At 35.9% G+C, this 21280-nt stretch overlaps 1 protein-coding gene across 8 annotated transcripts in view; it reads left to right on the top strand.

Moving 5' to 3' along the window:
• NOVA1 (NOVA alternative splicing regulator 1) overlaps nt 1-21280 on the top strand; it is a 232257-nt gene that overhangs the window by 71722 nt on the left and 139255 nt on the right. Inside the window, exons 2-4 of one of the 8 annotated variants that reach the window (XM_090033532.1) lie at nt 2165-2270; nt 5925-6031; nt 6327-9203. The exons of 3 other annotated variants lie outside the window; for them this stretch is intronic. The gene's annotated coding sequence lies outside the window, so the exon portion shown is untranslated. The remainder of the gene's footprint in view (nt 1-2164; nt 2271-5924; nt 6032-6326; nt 9204-21280) is intronic. 4 more of the 8 variants (XM_090033534.1, XM_090033533.1, XM_090033535.1 and 1 more) reach the window with 4 other exon arrangements.

The following is a 21280-nucleotide window of genomic DNA, read 5'->3' as shown; positions in this document are numbered from 1 at the left end:
AAGGACATAATTCCACTAAAAATGAGAAAGGTGCCTCTATAATGGTCAGGCCAACAAACAGATTTGATCAAACTGTTCTTTGCAGCCAGCATGTTTCATTTAAATTTAGGAGTTAAGAGTTCCCAAATATTACTAATGTAAGCCATTATAGGTAAAAGACAAATTATCCCTTTTGAACCAAAATGTCATAAACACCTGTGAATTACACCTTGCCTTCTGATGATGGCTGACATCCTTCCCACTGACTTTGACAGCTCTAGAATATTCAACTAAATTTTAGTGGAGTTGGTTTAAAACCATGGTGTTTCTCTAACTTCATATATGGAATATCTAATTTTGGGATATGGTATTTAAAAATTCATGAGGTAGTTAGCCTCTTAGTCTGAGTCCGGCAGAAGGCAGGATAGAGATGCACCTTATAAACTAACTGAATAAAAGATATGTAAGATTTTGTGACCAAGAGGGGTAGAAGGGGGGCAGAGTGGAAGGGGATAGTGCTAAGAGAGGCAACCAAGTAATAAATTCATATAGAAAAATGAGTCTCAAAAACTAATCCACTGGATAAGAATCCATAGTCCCTGTTTAGACCATAGTTAACACAATCCAGTCTGTGGATGATTTCTTATTCCATAATTTCATGTTCAGGCAGGCTTTTCAATTTTCACTGTTTAAGAACTCGTACACTAAGGTCAACAATAAGTTAAAAGACAAAAAGTTACAAATGTTCTGATACAGACTTCTTGGGTATTTTTTGGACTTAGTGTCAGATCAGTGTCCCCCCATTCTTTCATGTTATAATTCATGTAATGAAGATCCTCCTATCCAGAATGTTCTAGGTTACTAAGCCAATCAAACACTCATTTTCTGTATATTTCTTACAAAGTAGTAGTCATAAATATTCAAAAGTGAAAGTAATAGAGTCTTGAAAAGGTTTTAACAATTGAGATTAATTTTGACCATTAGAGGATCACGGGTTCAGTATAAGAATTATATGATTTTCATTTTACTTAAGGGATCCAGGATTTTTTTTCTTCACTTAACTGCCAATGGAAGTGCAATTAACTATAGATGTAGATAGTGGAATTGTTTATTTATGCACACAGTCCCTTTCAAAGAATGCTGAAATTAACTGCATTTTTGCATATTTGTGCATCTTTGGAAAAAAGTTTATTTCACTTTAAGCACAAAGCATATTAGATATTTGGTGTTATGTTACTTTTTGGTGAAGTTTGTTTTGTCTAATAGTCCTTGTGCAAATTTTTTTCCCAGATACATAACATATGAGTACAGTATACTTAATTATAATATGCTGAAGAAAGAATGTGGCAATGTAAAATGTTTGACGCCATAATTTTTTTACTTAAACTAAAATGCTGACTGAGCAACATCATTTTAAAAATGATAATCCAAATCTTCCTTCAGGGAATCTTTTAGTTCTTATTTAATTTTTATATAAACAAAACTGGGAAAAAATTAAATGCTTTCCTGTGAGTAGATGACTGAAGCAACACAGGTTATGTTCACTTGCTATATTTCCTAGTATCCTGTTAGATGTGTTAAAAGAAAATTATTTCCTATTTTAATATTTTGCATTTTCAAGGTTAAGATTACAACACTTGAAATTAAGCCTAAGATTTGACCTAACCTTTTATGAAGTCTATGCAATTTTTTTTCCTGTTTTTCCTTTTTTAACTTAAACACAAATATTTCATTATGCATTATTTTCCTTGTCTTCAAGAAAACCTATTACACATAATCAAAGTAGCATATTAAACTAGTAACTAAGGATTATACAATATCTATTATTGCATAGAGGTATATTTTTATATTGATAAGGCAAATGATTTAACTTCACCACCTGAAAATAATGAATTTAAAGTATCAAGCAAGCAAGCAAGCATGAAAATATTCATTGAGTATATTTCATATCATTGTACATTCATTTATGGCCAGAATGCTCTCATTTGGAGGACCAGGTGCTGGAGGAGTGTTGGGTAGGAAGTGGGGAGAAATAGAAAAGGATCTTATGCCTAAATCTGATTTGCCAACTTAACTGTCAGAACTTTCAAATTATTATAATTAAATGCTTGAAAACATAGGCTGTGTAGAATGGGTATGAGAGTATATTATCAATGTAAAATTTTTTTTATTTTTATTTCTGCAGTTTCAGCAAATCCATGTGTTCTTGGATCTACTCTAGCATGTTACTGAGAGACAACAAGTGAGCCAGGACACACCATTCAAGATTAGAGCTAGCCTAACAGGGAAAGGTAATACCTATTTTCTCCAAAAATGTGAGTTCTGATGTACACCCTGTGGTATAAAATATTATTTTAAAAAGAAATTTTAGATTGTGTGGTTTTGGAGAAAACAATATTTACCTTTCTCTTCTAGGTTACGTCTAGTCCTTAGGCTTCTTCTGTGGCAATTATGATGTTTCCATCATAGAACATACTAACTAGAAATCAGCAATCTGCATCCGATTTGTGTCTTGAGATTGTAAATTTAAACAACCAAACAACCTCAAAGGAGTAAGCAACCCCCCAGAATCTCTTACATTTATAACGTTCGTAATGACCAGTCTACTTTTAAAATTTTTTGGTTGCACTCCATTTCTTTGGAAATCTTTTCTTTGTGTATATCTCCTAAAAGCACTACCTATTATGATCCTTTATTTATTCACTATGTTTGAACAATTTCGGATCTTTCAGTTTTAATGCTACGTTTGCAGCCAAACCATTACAAAACTAAGCATAAGCTACAAAACTCACCAGAACCAGAGTGAATCCATAGTCATTTAGCCCATGGTGACATCTATGCTACTGTGATTACACTGCTGGCAGTGTCTGAGCAAGCTAGATTAAAGCTGCCTTGGTAGTCAAGATAGTCACACTGGCATTACAGTGTGTTGTACAGTCACGCAGCATATTATATAGCATTATTATTAAACTCTGAAGTACCTCAAGATATATTTTATAAAGAAGATGCTTTGCAAAGTAAAGGAATATTCTATTTTAGATGTTTAAAATTTATGAAGTGAGGCATGTGGGTAAAATGAATATAAATGATATATTTTTACAAGTTAGTTTTGGCTTGAGGTTACATATCAGTAATTGAAGAATTTTTTTTAAAAGACAGGTGTTATAATTACTTCAAGAGAGTTAAGTGATTTAAGCGTATTTACTGTGGCATAACTTCAACATGTTTGGAATTATTTTTCAGTTTAAGCTGAATTTTGGAATTTTCTGGATTTCTAGTATTTGTTTTGGTGATAAAAATTACAGCTTCTTTATATCTTTTATGGATATTCACTTAATCCAAACTGGTTTGACACTTATTTCCCCCTGTCCTCCCCTCCCCAACTCCCAGGAATATTTTAACAATGAAAGCTATTTCTAGTTTATATGTTCAGTCTGCTCTGTAATAAGACATTGCGACTTAACAAATAGAAAGAACTCTTCAGACTTGTGTAACAATTTGCTTTTAAAATACACATTTGTATATGCATTTGTTTAAACGTGAAATTTAAAATTAAAATATTTTTATTACTACAGTATTTTAAGATGATAAAAAGTTATTTTGAAAATCAGCAGATTCTCTATCAGCAAACTATATTACTTGAAAAGGCACAAATATTTGTTAATTTTCTTTGTTATTTGAATGTTTTCTTCATCAGTTGTTTGGTATACAGGGAAATATTATCGTCAAGGAGATAAACACTCTCCCTTCATGAGCGCTTTAAGTATATTAGAATATACAGTAGAAAACAGTTCTAAAAATACAATTTCCAAGACTTGTGAACAAGGTGAAGCACAAGAATATACTTCAAGACTATGAGTTGAATAAGTGTTTTGCATCATTATTAAATATTACTAGTTCAGCACCATTATTGAAAGCCTTCTTATTAATATTAGTATAACCTAGGGAAAATTGCCTTTGGAAGGAACATCAGTAAAGTTATACATTAAAGGTCTCATTGTCTCAGACCGATTAAAATGCTACCGTAGTATCTAAACTTACGGGATTTGGTAGCTGCATGGGATATTTGGAGAACAACACATCATCAGTAGCACCAGACACTTTAGTTAATATATCACTGAGAGAGATTTTTCAAAAGCTTCTAAAATATTTATTAAGCAAAAAGACTGATGGAGTCAACATGGGATTTCTGCTTAAAGTCCTTTAGGTGCTTTTGAAAATCTTCATTATAGTTTTTGTTTGTTTACTGGCATGTGGTTGAATGATCTGACATCTTTTCTGTTGAGCTGCATTTAAAATCTGAAGAACATAAAATTTTATAATATTTTTACATATATTCCTTTTCCCTTGGGGGTGGGGTTTGGCAGGGAGGAAGGAAGGAAGAGGAGTGGGGTAGGTTCCTTTATACTAATATCCAAAGTAAATAATTTTTAATGATAGGTTTTGCTAATTTTTTTTTACATAATTATGTATTCTGTTTAGGTTTTAGTTGTTAGAAAACATCCTTAAATTTCTATATAATTTGTATCTATCTCCATTTTTATGGTGTAAACCTGACATAGGGGAGTCGCTACCCTAAAATGAGGCATGTCTATTCTTTTCAACTTAGGAATGCTCTTTTTTTGAAAACAATCCTCAAATGATTACTTATTTGTTACTGTTCCGTGACTATGACTGATATTTGTGCTCTCTTCTTTACTATATTTCAGTAAAGTAATCAAAATCTTGGTGTCTTTATTTTGGATGAGAACCCTTCAATGTAACACTCAGGTTACAAGTAACTAAAGTTTGTGTTTTCATCAGTATCAGTGTACACAATGTCAATCCCAGCTTGATATGTCTATAACAATAAATCTTTCTTTTCACTGAACATTGTATGTAGATCAATAAATATACGGCCAGTTGCACACGAGTCTTTCAAAGTCTGACTTTGTTGTTTTACAACTACTTCCCATTTTTAATACTTCATGCATTTTCTAGTTTCTCTTTTAACATACAATTATTTGTTCCTGATGCAAAGTCTTTAGAATTAATTTTAGTTTTTATAGAAGAAAAAAATTTAATTTATCTTCATACCCCAAAAGAATCATTGCTCAAAAAACATAAACTATATGTTTCTGACCCTCTTCCACTGTACATTCTTCAATATTACTAAAGCAACTCTGTTGAATTAAGATAAACATCATAACTGAAATATACCTGCAATAAGTTTTTCATCACATGAGTTTCTCTCCTTTCTTTTAATGCTGTAGAAAAAAGTCAAGTTCAGATATTAAGCTTTGGAAGCCTGATTTTATAAAAACAATATCTGGTTTCTTGACAGGTTCCATAAGGTTTTGAATTAGCATCTTCATAAGCATTCCATGTTCTGTGCTTGCTATTGAATGGCTATCTTTGGACCAAATAAGGTTAAAATGAACAATCTTTTCGCTTTCATTTTGTTCAAGCGTTTAGTAATATCCAGTGGCTTGTATCATTTCTGTGCATCTTTACAAACTAAAGAATATTTCCTTGTTCATGCTAAATTGTATGTTATGTGCTTCACTTGTGCCCCCAGTTTAATCACATTTGAAAAGAAAGAATGTGTGCTTATACTTGTCTTTACTTTTTGAACAGACATAGCATCAGATATATAAACACAAAGCATTATGAAAACAGTTTTTGCAAGTCAGGTCATTTGCTGTCATCATAGTGTTGTTCAGAATCATGAGTGAAGTAGACCAAATGCTTTGCACGTGGCAAAATAAGTTATCATTGGATACTTTAGAGCTTGTAAGTCTCACTCTGGCATCCCACAGCAAGTGTCACAGAAGTACACTCCCAGTCCTTTATGATTTGAAAGAACAATTTACCAGGGTTGAATTAGTATGCAGATAAAGTTAGAAAGGAGTAAAGAGTCGCTTTCATCCACAGCTGCTTGTTCTATTTGCCCCTCCTGCCTACAGGACTTCAAACTGTCAAGCAAGACAGTGTCAGAGATACCTGTGTACCTGGTCTTTCCACTTCCAGTTATTCTGATGCACCTGTCTCAGCCACAAAGAAATCTGAGAAGGTAGGAAAACTTTAGTCTGAATTTTCAGTCGCAGTTTTTCAGTTAGATTTAGCTGTCTTCATCAGGCCCTCTAAAGATTTGGTAAGAGCATACTGTTGCTATAAAGGTAGGCTTAATTATCCTGTTCCCAGATCTTGTAGTTTGCTTTAGCAAAGACGCAACATTTTACCTCATTCTCTTTGATTTAAGTACTAGACAGCTCCAGTATCTCTGTGTGTTGTCTGAAAAGGTATTTTTTCAAACACTTTCCTCATGGTTTCTGAAGTAACATTTTTTTTAATTCCTTCAACTACAGGAGTACTAAATTGTCCAAAACAAAGGAAGACATCTCAGAAGAACAATTTGACTCTTGTCCATACACTCTCAGAGATTTTTTTTATGTAATATTATTGACAATATGTACAGTTATTTTTACCACTACCTTGAGGGAGCCACTGCTTATTGTGGAGAAAAATCCAAGTAATGTGATACTTTCCTCTGTCAATGATTGAAGTTCTGTCACATGAGCACAAAACTCAAAATTGATCCATCAATATCAGTATCTTCAGTATCAATAAACATTGATCAGTATTTTGTTGGTGCATAAATCATTCTTCCCCATTGATGTGAAAGCCACCCTCATACACCGTAGACCAGAGAAGAAACTCTAAACATTCCTTTCATCATAGAAATGTTTAAAAGAAATAAAAGAATGGGCATGGTCTGTTTGAAGCAAATTATTCAAAGCCTGTGAACACATGTACGTTGTTCAACACATTATTTATGTTGAATGATTTTTAAAAAAAATGATTTTACCACATTATACATTTTACATTAAAATATGAAAAATCGTTCAAAGTTGAGATTTTTCATTTTCCTTCATTCAGTCTGCTTTGATCCTTCATTATTCTCTCCCCAAAGTAATATAGAGTGCATTCTGCTAACTTCCTTTGTCCTTGTAATTTTTAAACTTGCAGCATCATTCACATGAATGTAACCACTCTAAAGATACAGTTTGATATAAATAAAATAATCAACTTCGAAAAAGATAATGTTGTTTAAAATGTCATATATCAAATTGAGACTTATTTTGTTTTATTGGTTGGATATTACACATATTTATTATTTTTAAGTCTGCTTCTCAGCCGACTGAAAAAGCCAGTTCGTAAGTCTGGAAGGATAGCCTTACAACTTGGAGAACTAAAAATTAACATTTTCCCCTTAAAAAGGAAACTTACCTCTGCAGAAAACAGGGCATGTACAACACCTGAGGAGAAATTCTGTTTTGGAGTATTTTCTACTCAGGCACAATTTTTTTTTACCATGGATGTAGAGAAAGTCTAACCAAGTGGAGAGAGAGATTGGAGTTGTCTGAAGTTCAGTACTGCTCACAGTACTCGTCTCTTCTAGACAGTCTGGCTTTGATTTCCAATGTGCTGACAAAAACGAGTTTGTAACTGAGCCAAAAAATCAGTTCTTTTCCTTACGATAAAAAGCAAGATGATGCTTCAAGGAACACAACTGGTACAGATTCCCTACTGGACCCTATGTGTTACTAAAATACGAAACAAGTAAAGTAAAGAAACAAGTCACTAAATGTTTTTCTTCTTTGCAATCATGAGGTGGACCAATATAAAAACAGTAGTGCTACAGATTGGATAACCTTAACATTATAGCCCAGGTAATGTTCATTTAAGTCAAGCAATAAAGTTGGGTTTCCTTCCCACAGTATACTATTAATAAAGAAGTAAAAAGAAATCTTTTGATTTGTACCTTAGTCTCTTGATGTGTGGCCATTTTTATCTTATCTGGATCTGCGGCTTCTAGTTCTAAACTGTTTCTGATCCTCATGCTTTGTCCTTGGGAGAAAGCTGAGTTGAACAGGTCAGGTCATGTCTTGTTTGTAGAAATGTTATTACATACTTGGTCACGGTAGTTTGATACATTCTTTATTAAGAGTGAAATCCATGCATTAAGTATTTGAGGAAACATCTGATAAAGCTTTAATTACATACCCAAAAAGGAAGCTCAAACAAAGGAATGGAGAGAGAAGATGTGTCTCGAGTAGATTGGCTTCTGTATTCAAAATTCTTATCTCCAGTCTTTCACTCACCTCCCATTGTTGTCATGGCCCACATTTGATTCTGTTAGGACCTAAAATGTAGCCCATGCTTTCTGCATTTTCAAGGCTATATAAGCTACAACTAGTTCAGAAATGACAATTCTAGAGGTAATTTTTTCTGTATTAAGCTTCATAAATTGCAGGCTTCCTTAGGTGTCTGCATTTTGTTTTGTCCCTCATCTGGCAATCCTCACTACGCATAGCTTCATTTGCCACCTCAGACAGTGAACTTGGTTTTCCACCAACATAGATCTCAGTAGTTCTCCTTGCTCTTCGATTTACCGATAGTGTCATCTAGGACCAGATTATCTTTTTTGCTCTAGATATTGTGGGGGAAAAGTCCCTAAAAAGCCAAGAGGATATTAACTGGTTAAATGTTCTTTCACATGATTTATTATAATCTTCAAGCAAAATTCAGTGTTGCAGGCACACATCAGGAACGCACTGGAATTTCTATAGAACCATTTCAACAGGAGATGACAACACCTTATGACTTTTACTTTTATATATTCCAAGGGCTTCTCTTTCATTATGGAATTTCATTTTATCTTTTAGTGCCCTCATTGCAGGTCCATTTGAAATTTTGTTCTTGTTTCTTTTTGTTTCCCTTAATTTATTCATTCTTAATTTTTTTTTTCTAGTAGCCATGCAGTTATCTAGTAAGATGAATAAAACTAGCAGCCCTTGTATAGTTTTGGGAAGGAAAAACAAAGTTTTTTAAATGTTTCCAGTTCTGATTATCAGGCATAATACCTGTTTTCACATTAACAGTGAATTTGCTGTACTTTTTTTGAAAAAAGAATGGAATATAGAAATTTTTTCCTTAAGTTGGAATATCCTTCAAAATATGAATACAGAAGACATTAATTCTTATATTTTGAGGATTCTTGGCTTGTTTGGTCAAAGCAAACAGCAAAATGGACTTTCAAAGAACTAGTTCAAATCTGCAGAGCAGTGACATGGCATTCCATTCAATCTTTTACCAGATATCACAGACTGGAAATGTGAGCTTTGGCTGATACTGCTGGGAAAGAGAGTGCTGCAGGCAGCTGTTGTTTCCATCCTGCAAAGGTACTGACACTTAAGTCTCTGTAGTCCAGACTGGTACATGAACATGCAGATGCTTTCATTCTTTTACTTTCAACACTTCAAATTCTATCAGGTTGTTCCTATGTTTATTATGGATAAATCTTTTAAATTTCTTTCATTCTAAAAGTGAAGAGAGTAGGTAATTCAGAATTGTGAGCAAGTAGTTTTCTCTTGTACTTCAAAACATTAAACAGCACCCCTTTAGGTCCAAAATCAATTTGCTCCTAGACTTTAACATTACTAATTTTCCTTTTAAAACAAAGCAACAAAAAATCCAGTCCAGGAGTGAAATTTTGGTCCTACTAAATTCAATGGTAGAGTTCTTCAGTGGGGCCAGGATTTTGCTCTAAAATATTTTCAGGTGTGAATGATTTTAACATTTATACCCCAACGGTGCTTAACCCATAATTGGGTCTCTGCCTTGAAATAGAAAGCTCTGATCACGCAGCTCTAGGTGCTACTTTTTCTTCCTTTTATTCTCTCCAGTGAGGAGGTTTCTTGTTTGAGGCTTGGTATTTCTGGCAGGTATTACAGGGCAGGGTCTTTTCAGGAAGGGCCATTAAACTTCTTGTCTGGTGCGATAATGACTTTTTCCAGGTTATCGTGACAGTTAGAATTATGGCTCATTTGGATTTGATTTCCTTTCTGACAGTTTTTTTTTTTTCTGAATTCCCTTCTAAGTTCTTAGCAGGAGAATGTATGGATGCTAATGTGGGTCTGTGTGTTGTTAATCAGAACTAGAATTTTATATATATTCTGTGGATGTGGAATATTAAGGGAACCAAATACCATGCTAGTGGAAAGTTGTTCTTTTTCATACTACACTACCATCCTTCAGTTAACAGAATTTGAAGGTCCTACTCTCCCCTACCCCCCCCACCTTGGTGTCTATCCTATCTATATCAGATGCAGTGGTGATAATACAAACTCAATAGATAGAACAAAGGGACCATAGTCCTTGTTAGCTATATATACTTCTGTTAATTTGGTCAGATTAAGAGCTATGAGCTATTAATTTGATCAGACTATGAGCTATGTAAGAGTTTGAGGTCAGTATACAAATTAGTAAGGTTTTACAATATTAGTTTTTATGGTCCTTTGACCAAAATTGAGTGTTGATCATAACTTATAAAATGTTACTGCCAAAAACATAAAATATGCAGTAAGAATTTCTGTTCAGGAAAGGAAAGGAAATGGTACTGTGGAAAGGAAATGGTACTGTGTTTCTGAGTCCTTGTTGGGTAGAGGAAATTAGGAGTTAGTAAATACAGCCCAACTTTTTCTTCTCTATTAATGTGACTTCTGATGTAGCAGAGGCCTTGGAATTAATTCCTGCTTCTGAGCCAGCTCATTCCTAATTTATAGCATCTGTCTGCTAATCAAAATTACTCAACCATACCCCACCCCAAAGAAAACCCCCCCAAAAACCCAAAACAAAACCCAATAGTATGTAGCACCAACCTCCTTTTTGAGAGAGTCTGCTTTTCTAAGGCTTGCTTTAGAGAACTTTACTTAAGTTCTGGTGCTGGCTTGGGAGGCAGCTGCATCCCTTGAATTAAGAAAACCAGTACTGGATGTCTTCAATTACAGTAGTGCTACATAAAATTGCCTGGGGTGGGGGAGGGGAGGGATATGACTTACTTTCAGCAAATGGCATACTTTCAAGAACTATTTTCCTAAAGTAGCGTTCTGTAGTGTTACTTCTGCCTGAGATGTATGTGTGGATTTATTTCATCATTTGAATGAATATAAATAGTATGAGGAATTGATGCAAAGATCTTTTCTTTACAGCTTATTATATCTTCCCTCTTTAAAGAAAATTATTTTAATGATATAAAGAATCAAATTGGCTAAATTGAGTAATCAATCTGTGGCAAAATCTGCCTTTGTGTGTGGCAAACTACAGACCAGGGAGGGAACAGGCAAACAGGAGCATATAAGGCAGGCAAGGAGCACACAGGACATAAAGAAGACAATAGGGCAGCAGATTGGGCAGAAAAAGGGGATAGGAATGACACCCGGAGAGGGTAGAGGACTAATTTGTAGCCTGCCTTCAAAAAATTGGGCTCCCATTGTCCTAAATCATAATGATCATGATTAAGCAGTAAAACATTTAAATACAGTGTTAAAAGGAGTCTGTCAAAGTGTTTTTTAATTTTTTTTTACTCTATTCATAATACTTCCTCAAAAATAGAGTATATTTTGTCTATGGTGTGCATTAACTGATTTGAGAATCGCATGAGTCTCTTTAATCAAATCTGCTAACTGTCAATCTGGTGCCACCCTTCGCTTTAGATTCCTCCATTCCAGCTTTCTGTTCTGTGCTAGTATGTGTTGTAAATCAGTAGTTCCCAACCTTTTTAGACCACAGACTGGAAGTGGCCGTGGACCAGCATACTGAGTATAAAAAAAGGGTTGGCTCTTGGTCCTTAGTATGCCACTCACTTCCTGACTTGCAGTTCAACCCTTTGTGGGCTGGTACTGGGCTGCAGCCCAGGGGTTGTGAACCTCTGTTGTAAATGACATCCCTTTAACTGAACTGCATGACCTCTTCACCATGTTCATTCCTATTTATCCCTTAGCTGATTTGGATATCTTTGGTAACACTAACTTAAAACTGTTATCCATTCATTACTTAATGTTTGACATTTTTCCTTTTCCTGTGTCTCTTCTGACTCATCTTGTTTGTTTATTTTGATGGACCATCCTTCTGATTTTCCTAATACAGCTACTGAAAGAAGGCTCTTTTCTCAGATCCCTAATTTATTTTTTTCTTATACCTTAGTTTGAGGTGGTCTTGATTTCATGATGATGGTTTGGAACCTGCTTTGCTGTTGACTCTGTTTTCCCCCATCCACGTTTTGTCCTGAGGCTTTGTATCTCATAGGTTTCCCCTAGTGTCATTCCTATTCCCTTTTTCTGCCCAGTCTGCTGCCCTGTAGTCTGGTAGCTTGGACTAAAGAAGGTTAAAACCTAGCTTTTTCCTTTTCCTCACAGTTCTGTTTTTCCACTTGCATTTATTGCGGATAATGTAACTTTTTCTGCAGACAATCAAAAACATAATCTGAATTAAATTTTGACTTAGCTGTCAATGAATTCTGTGGCCACGTCCAAATATTGTTGCTATATGTTTACTGTGTGGTTTCAGATTCTGGATATTTATTTTCCAGATGGCCAGAATTCCCTATATCCCATGTTTATTCAAAGGGTGCTTCAAAAATCATTTTACTAAGTTATCGCTTTGATTATATCACTGCTTAAGCATCTTCTGATTCTGTTGTTTCATCCTGTTTACACTAGTTGTCCTGATCTTTAGGGTTCCTCAAGATTTAGCTCCTCTTCTCTTACTCATTCTTTTTTTCATGACATGACTTAGCAGAATGAAGTTGATAATGATAGTGATCACTTCCATTTACTTGTCCATTTCTCCCACAGATGTGTTTTTCTCCTTATTCTATGCTGATATTTCTGATTGTATACAGGTACTGATAATTGTGCTGATAATATTGGGTGCCTATACACGAGCAGGGAAGTTGCTCCAACATGTTGGAATTCCAGCATGTTGGAGCAGTCAATTAATTGAGTCTGCTGGAGCATGGCAATTACCGTGCTCCAGCAGCCTCCTGTGCCTTGTGAATCAGCATCCCTGTACTTCAGAATGGCAGCGGCGGTGCTTTATCTAAAGCTTGCTGGATGAGCTATAGATAAAGTGCCCCCGTCACCATTTTGAAGCACAGGGATGCTGATGCATGAGATGCTCTGAGCGCTTTAATTAAAGTACCCTCTCCCAGCCCCCACTCCCAGATCATGTGGATAAACACCCATTGACTTAAGCTTTCCTTAAATGAATACATCCTTCTCACCCCCATCCTTCAAAAACCTTTGTACTGTGATTAACATGAGCAAGGATGTTGGAATGCATTGAACTGGTGACTATCAAATGCGCACTGGAAGGGGGGTGTATTTGGAGAAGGTTAGAGGAGAGCGCAAAACATTGAAGCATCCAAATATACTATTGCTTAGAAAAATGTACTCTGTGCTAAAGACTTTCACCTTTGTTATTGCCTGTGATGTATTCTATACACCTTGTTATACCAGGTCTCTGTTTAGAGTATAATATGAGCCCATTAGGTAAGGCTTCCATTTTACATTTGTTTAGTGTTCGGTACAAAGAGGTTTCAATCCTAATTGCAGTTGGATGGTACCCCATACAAATAATTACTTGAATAATGTAGGTGAACCTGGCTGTAATTGAGCTCACATTAAAGTCTAAGGGTGAAATCAGGTTGTACTGCAGACTTAAGTCTTGTCTTATCCATGGACCCTGGATTTTTTACCCTTTGGCCTTGTTTCTTTCAAGGGTTCCAGCATATGAGCCATGTGGTGTGGAGTCCTTTAAAGGATTTTTTTTATTCCTTTTTAAGTGTCTTAAAGTATCATGATTCTGAATACAAGATGGATAGACAGGTTATGTTTTGCTGCTCAATACATTTAGCATCGTCTGTCTATCTTTCCTGATGTATTGCTGACCTGATACTCAGGTGTAATTGTGAAAATTAGGTCATATACACTTGATCACAGACAGTTTTCAGCACCTAAATCCCTATAGACTTCTATTGCTCAGCATTTAGAAAAGCTGGACTCTTAACTTCTTTTCTAATACAGTTCTGAATGTTAATTCATGTTATGCTTGGGGATATATTTTACCTTGCATTAAATGTTTTTCAACAAAGTGAGTCAAAATATTGTTCCAGAGAAGATTTAGATTTCTTCCCTTAGTTCTTGTGCATCTGAATATAGATATCTTGTTGCTTTATCATTATCAGTGTTTTCTTTCTCATCTGCCTGTAAACTATCTATTCTATATTTGGGATATGCTTCTAGACATATATAGAAAGAATGTTTTGCATGGTGTATAAGAGAACTACTTTTAATGTACAGTAGACTTTTTGAGCCATGCAGCTTATAATAGCTAGTTTATGCTGATTTAATTTTTCCCTGCGAACACTTTCAAGGACATCTTTGATTAGATTGATCAAACTTAATGAATATGTATATGTATTGAACTAAATTGTAGGCCTCATTTAAAAATAAACTCTCAGGGGTGTATGATATTATAATAGGTTACAGTGAAAGAATGAGGCCAGTTTAAAGGTGGGATTCCAGCAGCTCTAAGTTAACTCTGTTGATACGGTTGTGAATGTGAAATCATTGGAAGTTTTAGATTAAACCACCAATTCTGAAAAAGATTTGAAAGACCCAAATAGATTACCTGTAGAGAGTGATTTCTTGTTCTTGTCACCTTTTTCAACTGCAATTATTTTATACTTATTAAAAAAGAATTAATCTCAGAATATGAGTTTAAAGTTGCAACCACTAGTTTTATCTAAAGGTGAGGAAGTTTCATGAACTTGAACAACATATATTCTTAATTGGATGTGCTCAAACTAAGGAAGAGAAATAGCAGGTAACATTTGTATATAATATTCTAGTACTCTATTTTTAGAATAGAGCACAAGACTTTAATTTTACTTAAATTATAAATGACTTAGGAATTCAGATCTATTTGTCATCAGAGCCCTTGTTCTTTTCTGTCTCCTCTGTTTATTCCACTTTAAAGTGTATGGCTACTTAAAGTACTTATGGCGTACTCTGAAAGGTGACTATATATAAAAATGGCTTCATTGTAGTTCTATGAGGGCCATCAGAAATGTACTCAGGTACTAGGTAAAAAAAATTGTTTTTTAAATTCCAGTTCTGCACACCGGTTTGGTATTTAAGGATCATTCTAGATACTTTCCATGTCATGAAGGGTTTAAGAACCTACAGTCTGTGGGCCAGATCAGGCCTAAGAATCCATCTGATGGAGTGGAGAGAAGTAGCCAAAGTGCTTTTTCTCCCAGTGCTGCCAGGAAGGGAAATGGTGATGGTGGCTGCGTCGTAGTGCCTAACTGCTTCCTTGTATCTGACCCAGACTGGGTCAGTCCAGCTCACAGGCTAAAAAGTTTGCTAACCACTGTCATAGACTATCACAAGTACTAATGATTCTTTTGGCCCAATTAGAGATTAATTTACATTTATGTAGTCTCACTGTTTTCAGATTATGTCCTCAGTGCACTCATTATGTAGTCATCTTTTTTGGCAGGTTTGTAGAGGTTGAGCTAGTTGTCATATATTAAATGCTACTTTTAATGATGTGCAAACAAATGGAATAAGATATGTTGATTTACATAAGTAAAAAAGCAGTAAACACTTATATAGCTACTAAATCAGTCATGTATACCTCTGAACATAGATACCAGATTTGTTTTGTAAGTTGATGCCATTTTTCACTGTTTCTTTTCTCTATACATTGAAGCCTTTTTAGGCGGATTTTTTAAATAAACTGTTTAACATCTTATTTGTTTAGTTTTATTTCCCTTTCCAAAACTAGATAACAGGCCATACAAGTAGAGAAAAATAAGTGAATTGTCCACAGAGTTTGTTTAATAGAAATGTGCATTTTGGCCGTGGGTAGTATTTTGATTTTTTATTGTAGCTGAGATGATGAAAGTAGCAACAAGACCAAAAGAAATTATTATTATTATTATTATTATATAAGAGTAAGGAGAGTTGGCAAAGCAATTTGTCAATTAAAAGAAATGTAGGATTTAACCACATCTGGTTAAGGTTTTCAGCTAAAAAATTTAACCCAAAATAAACTGTCTGGAAAGAAACATGCAATTGCTAATGTAAACCAGATAGGTATTTTTTCTCATTATGTAACAATGTCCAGATTTATTTTTGTAAAAGCCCTGTAACAAAATAATCATCCCGTCAGATGTTAAAAGAATTGCTCTGAAATCTTGCATTGATAACTTTCTACAAAATATTGTTTAACTTTCCATAGTGAAAATGTTAATAGGAAATTCCTCTAAAACGGTGGCTCCCAAACCTTTTGGATTAGTGGGCTACTCAACATTTTTAAAGATCAGCATGCATGAATGGAAGGGAGATCCAAGATAATCTAAACACCATGATGGTCTGTGAAGCACAGTTTAGAAAACACTTCCTTTGCATTATTTCAGTGAAGAGTTTGAACTAGTTTTGCTAAGCTTGACATTCAAAGGGAACATTTTGTAGTACAAATTTCACTTAAGGTAAATAGTGCTTTATTTATTTATTCACTTTGTTTATTAAGTTTGTTTGTTTTAATGCTATTTATTTAATAAAAATAAAACATTTGATTGAAACCAAAGGCTAAAATTTTTCACAAAATAAGCCATGCAAAGTGAATATGTAGGTGTAATTTACTTGAATATTATAAAGCATTGATAAGGACATTGTATACAAAGTAAATAATACATGGTAATTAACCACTATTTCAAAGGTGAATTGGCATGGATATCTACTGTTTGCTTCAACTGCCTTACCAAACCATTCCCAATTTTTCCTCTTGTTTAATCTCCTCAATCAGATGTCTGATTAACTTAAAATACATACATTTTGTTCCAGTGCAACTGTCAATTGTTATAATGTTTTGGTGACATGTAACCCTAATAAACATGATTTTCTCAATTTCTCAGCCCACTTCTCACTTTTTTATTCACTGTTCTGACTCCTTTGTTGAAAGTGTAACCTGAACTTTTTTCTTGTTGATCTCAGTTGATGTATATTTCTATTATGTGGCAAGTTTATACTGATATTTCTAAAAGAGTGGGATAGCTTCATGCAGAGCAAAGTACTTACAAACACTTCTGTAAGCTGAAAGTATCAAAGCTTACTGCTAATTTATATCAGGAAGAACACACTCAGGTCCTTCAAAAATAGAATGAATATAAAAACGAGCAATAACAAGATTGCTGCCTTAAATACTTTTCATTCTTCTTGAAGACATTGAAAATAAATTGAAAGAACATTTCTGTACCGTGGTCACCAATTTTGGAAGAGCCATGTGCTACTTGATGAAATTTGGAGGTCACAATAATTATGTAGTCCTCTGAACATATGCCCTTGCACCTATGGCCCATGGAGCCATTTGGATGTAGCTCATGAAGCTGATGGGCTTCAACAGCATTCCAGCAGTGGGGAGCATTGCACTTGCTGTGACTGAGAAACAGCAGTGGCTGGGTCCTACCGCTGGCCTTCGTCAGACTCCAGCTGGGTCATTCTGGCCCATTGCTAAAGAAACATTGCCAACTGCTATTATTGAGATATATGCTGCCTCAATAGCTGTAAAATCAACAGTTTGCTAATTTAGGCAAATAATCACTAATGACGTTGGCAACAATTCAGGAAAACATTGGTAGCTAGAAAGGACCCTTAAACACGAGCTACTCTAAATAAGGATGAATTTAAGTATAAATTAATCAATTTCTAGATATAGACACCCAAGCTGCTTGCAGACGTTAAAAAAAAAAAAACCCAGACAAACCCACCCCTCTCCAAATGAGTATCAGGGGCATACATCAGGGTTTGGGGGAGCATCTATTCACCAAGGCTCCCCAGGGGAGGACGAGAAATAATGGGTACAAACTGATTGAAGATCACTTCAGGCTAGACATAAGGAAAAACTTCATTACAAGCCGAGTGCCGATGGTTTGGAGCAGGCTCCCCCCAGAGGTGGTACAGTCATCCACCCTGGCAATCTTCAAAAAATGCCTTGATGCCCATTTTGCTTGGGATCATTTGATCCCAGCAGTCTTTCCTGCCCAGCTGCAGGGGGGCTGCATCCAATGATCTGTAAGGTCCCTCCCACCCCCTAATAACTATGAAACTATGAAAAAACCTGCACTTTACCGGAAGAAGCAGCGTACTAGTTGGACCCAGCTCCAGAGCATCTGTATAGATAGGGTGCTTCAGTGGAGCTTTTTGGCACTTTTACCTAATAACTGATTCAATCAGTTATTAGATAAAAGCACCAAAAAGCCTCAACTAAAGTGCCCAAGGCGAACTGGGTCCAACTAACATGCTGCCTCACTGGGCTTGCCACAGGTGTGCACAGAGTTTAAAGCACTGGGTTTGTTTGCTTTTTTTTTAACGCCTATAGGCTGCCATAGCGATTACTAGCATGAATATTCTTGTTGATTCAGATTTAAAAATGCACAAGTATATGCCTTATTTTAGGACACGCAGGGATGTAGTTGGAGTTAACAAATACTAAATTTGATAGTAACCATCTGCAAAATTGGGACTTTACTTATCAAAGGTATTTACCTTGAGGCCACCATAGTGCACCATCCAAGGTTTCTAAATCATCTCAAAGCCACGGCCTATTTAACTACCCAGCAAGTCACAGTTTTTCAGTTAGAACAAATCTGTTGTGTGCACTTAAGCACTTGGAGGAAACCAGCTGAACTCCAGCTTGAGAGAAGTGCATAAAAATACCCGTAGATATGGAGGGCTGTAAAGGCTTAACTACTGTCTGAATCATCCTTCTTGAGTAGTGTATCATAAAACGTTACTTTTCTCGTTCACGTTTCCCCATTTTTTTTCTTTAGGCTACCGTTTCGTCATTGAACTCTACTCCAAGTTTTTATATATTAAATAATTTAAAAACAAAGAGTAATTAATAGAATATATACAGAATATTAAGCATATCATATGATCAGTAGTATTTTTATTGTGGTAGAGATGTACAGTTCGAATCTAATCAGGGCTGGAAGAGACCTCAGAATGTCCTCTAGTTAGATACATTGATTATGGCAGAATCAGCCATGTCTAAGCTATCCCAATAAACTGTTTGTCTAACCTGTATTTAAAAAGTTCCAAGGTGGAGATTACACAATGTGTTCCAGTGTTTAATCCATACCCATAGTTTAAAAAGTTACTTCTCATGTTCAATCTGCTTTTTTTCTTAAACTGTAAGATTGATATTATTTGTCCTGTTCCTGAAATATATGTGTTTAGTTTTCAGATTTTCTCCAGTTTATTTCCTAAAGTGTCTGCTGCCCCACTCAGTAGGTGTCATCTACAGATCTAGTAAGCATGTACTCAGTTTCATCCTCCAAGACACTAATACAAAGATTAAACATTACTGGGTGTAGTACAGATCCTTTGGTAACTCACTTAATACCTTTTCCCTGTCAGACATTGATGACTACTCTTTGGGCACAATGTTCTAACCAATTAGGCACTAACTTTACAGAAGTTTTAACCATTCACTTAGCTTGCTTATGTGACTGTCATGGTAGCCTTCACAATATTGAAGCCCTGCGGATGTCAAGATTTATCATGGAATCATAGCAAATTAGGGTTGGAAGTGATCTCGAGGCCATCTAGTCCAACCTCCTGCTCAAAGCAGGACCATCTCCAACTATATCATCCCAGCCAAGGCTTGGTCTAGCTGGGTCTTAAAATCCTCTGAGGATGGAGAGTCCATAGCCTCTCTGAGTAGCCTATTCCAGTGCTTTACTATTCACCTCATTAGAAAGTTTTATCTCATATCTAACTTAAACTTCCCTTGCTGCAACTTGAGGCCATTCCTCTTTATCCTGTCATCTGCCACCACTGAGAACAGTCTAGCTCCATCCTCTTTGCAACAACACTTTCAGGTACTTGAAGGCTGATATTAAATCCTCCCTGAGTCTTCTTTAGATTAAATAAGCCCAGTTCAACAGTCTCTCCTCAGAAGTCATGTGCCTTAGCCCCCTAACTATTTTCATTCTGCTCTGCTGGACTATTCCAATTTGTTTACATCCCTTTTGTAGTGGGTGGCCTAAAACTGGGGCACAGTACTCCAGCTGTGGCTTCACCAGTGCTGAGTAAAGGAATAATTTCTTCCCTTAATCTGTTGGCAATGCTGCTACTAGTGCAGCCCACTATGCCATAAGCCTTCTTAGCAGCAAGGGCACACAGTTGGCTAATATTCAGCTTATTGTCCACTGTAACCCCCCAGGTTCTTTTCTGCAGTTCTTCTGCTTAGCCAGTTGATCCCCAGCTTGTACCAGTGCATGGGATTGTTATGTCCTAAGTGCAGGACTTTGAACTTGTCTTCATTGAACTTCAAAAGATATTTTTGGTCCAATCTTCTAATTTGTCTAGGTCTCTGAATCCTAGCCTTACCCTCCAGTGTATCTACTACTCCCCCACAGCTTAGTGTAATTTTAAAACTTTCTGAGGGTGCACTCCATCCCATCTTCCAGGTCGTTGATGAAAATATTGAAGAAAAAAACTGGCCCCAGGACCGACACCTGGAAGACGCTACTCGATACCAGCTGCCAACTAGACATTGAGCCATTGATTACTACCCTTTGAGCCCAACAATCCAGCTAGTTTCCTGTCCACCCTACACTCAATTCATGCAACCCATACTTGCTTAGCTTACTTGCAAGAATGTTGTGGGAGACCATATCAAAAGCCTTGCTAAAATCAAAGTATATCACATCCGCTGCTTTTCCCGCATCTACAGAATCAGGCATCATATCATAGAAAGCAGTCAGGTTGGTCAAGCATGACTTGCCCTTGGTAAATCCATTATTACTGTTCCTAATCAACTTCTTCTCCAATTGCTTAGAAATGGATTCTTTGCTCCATGATTTTTTCAGGAACTGAGGTGAGGCTGACTGAACTGTAGTTGCCCAGTTTCTCCCTCTTACCTTTCTTAAAGATGGGCACTGAATTTGCTCTTTTCAAATTGTCCTGGATCTCTCCCTGTTGCCACAAGTTTTCAAAAATAATGACTAGCAGCTCTGCAATCACATCGGCAAACTCTCCATCGGCAAACTCTCCCTCTAATGCAGCACATCTGTCCCCGTGGACTTGAACATGTCCAGTTTTTCTAAATAGTCCCTAACTTGTTCTTTTGCTGCCCACCTCCTCCCCAAACTGCTGCTATCTGCAGTATTCTGGGAGCTTGTTGAGCCTAGAACTAATTTGGAGTCTAATTAGCACTATGACAAAATAGCTACAGTGTCCGGTCAATGCAAGGGTGGAACTTTCACCCCTTAGATCGCTTGCAACCCAACCTCCCATATCTAATCACCATTAGATTGGACCAGAGAATTAATTGAGGTATGAACTGACTAATTACCCATCACTCCGTAAGACTACAAGTATTAAGGTTCATAAACAAGACTGTT

The sequence above is a fragment of the Crocodylus siamensis genome, chromosome 2 (assembly GCF_052110815.1).
Source record: "Crocodylus siamensis isolate JL-2025a chromosome 2, ASM5211081v1, whole genome shotgun sequence".
Taxonomy (NCBI): domain Eukaryota; kingdom Metazoa; phylum Chordata; order Crocodylia; family Crocodylidae; genus Crocodylus; species Crocodylus siamensis.
Note: the sequence above shows the minus strand (reverse complement) of the source record. Positions and strands in the feature narration are given on the sequence as shown.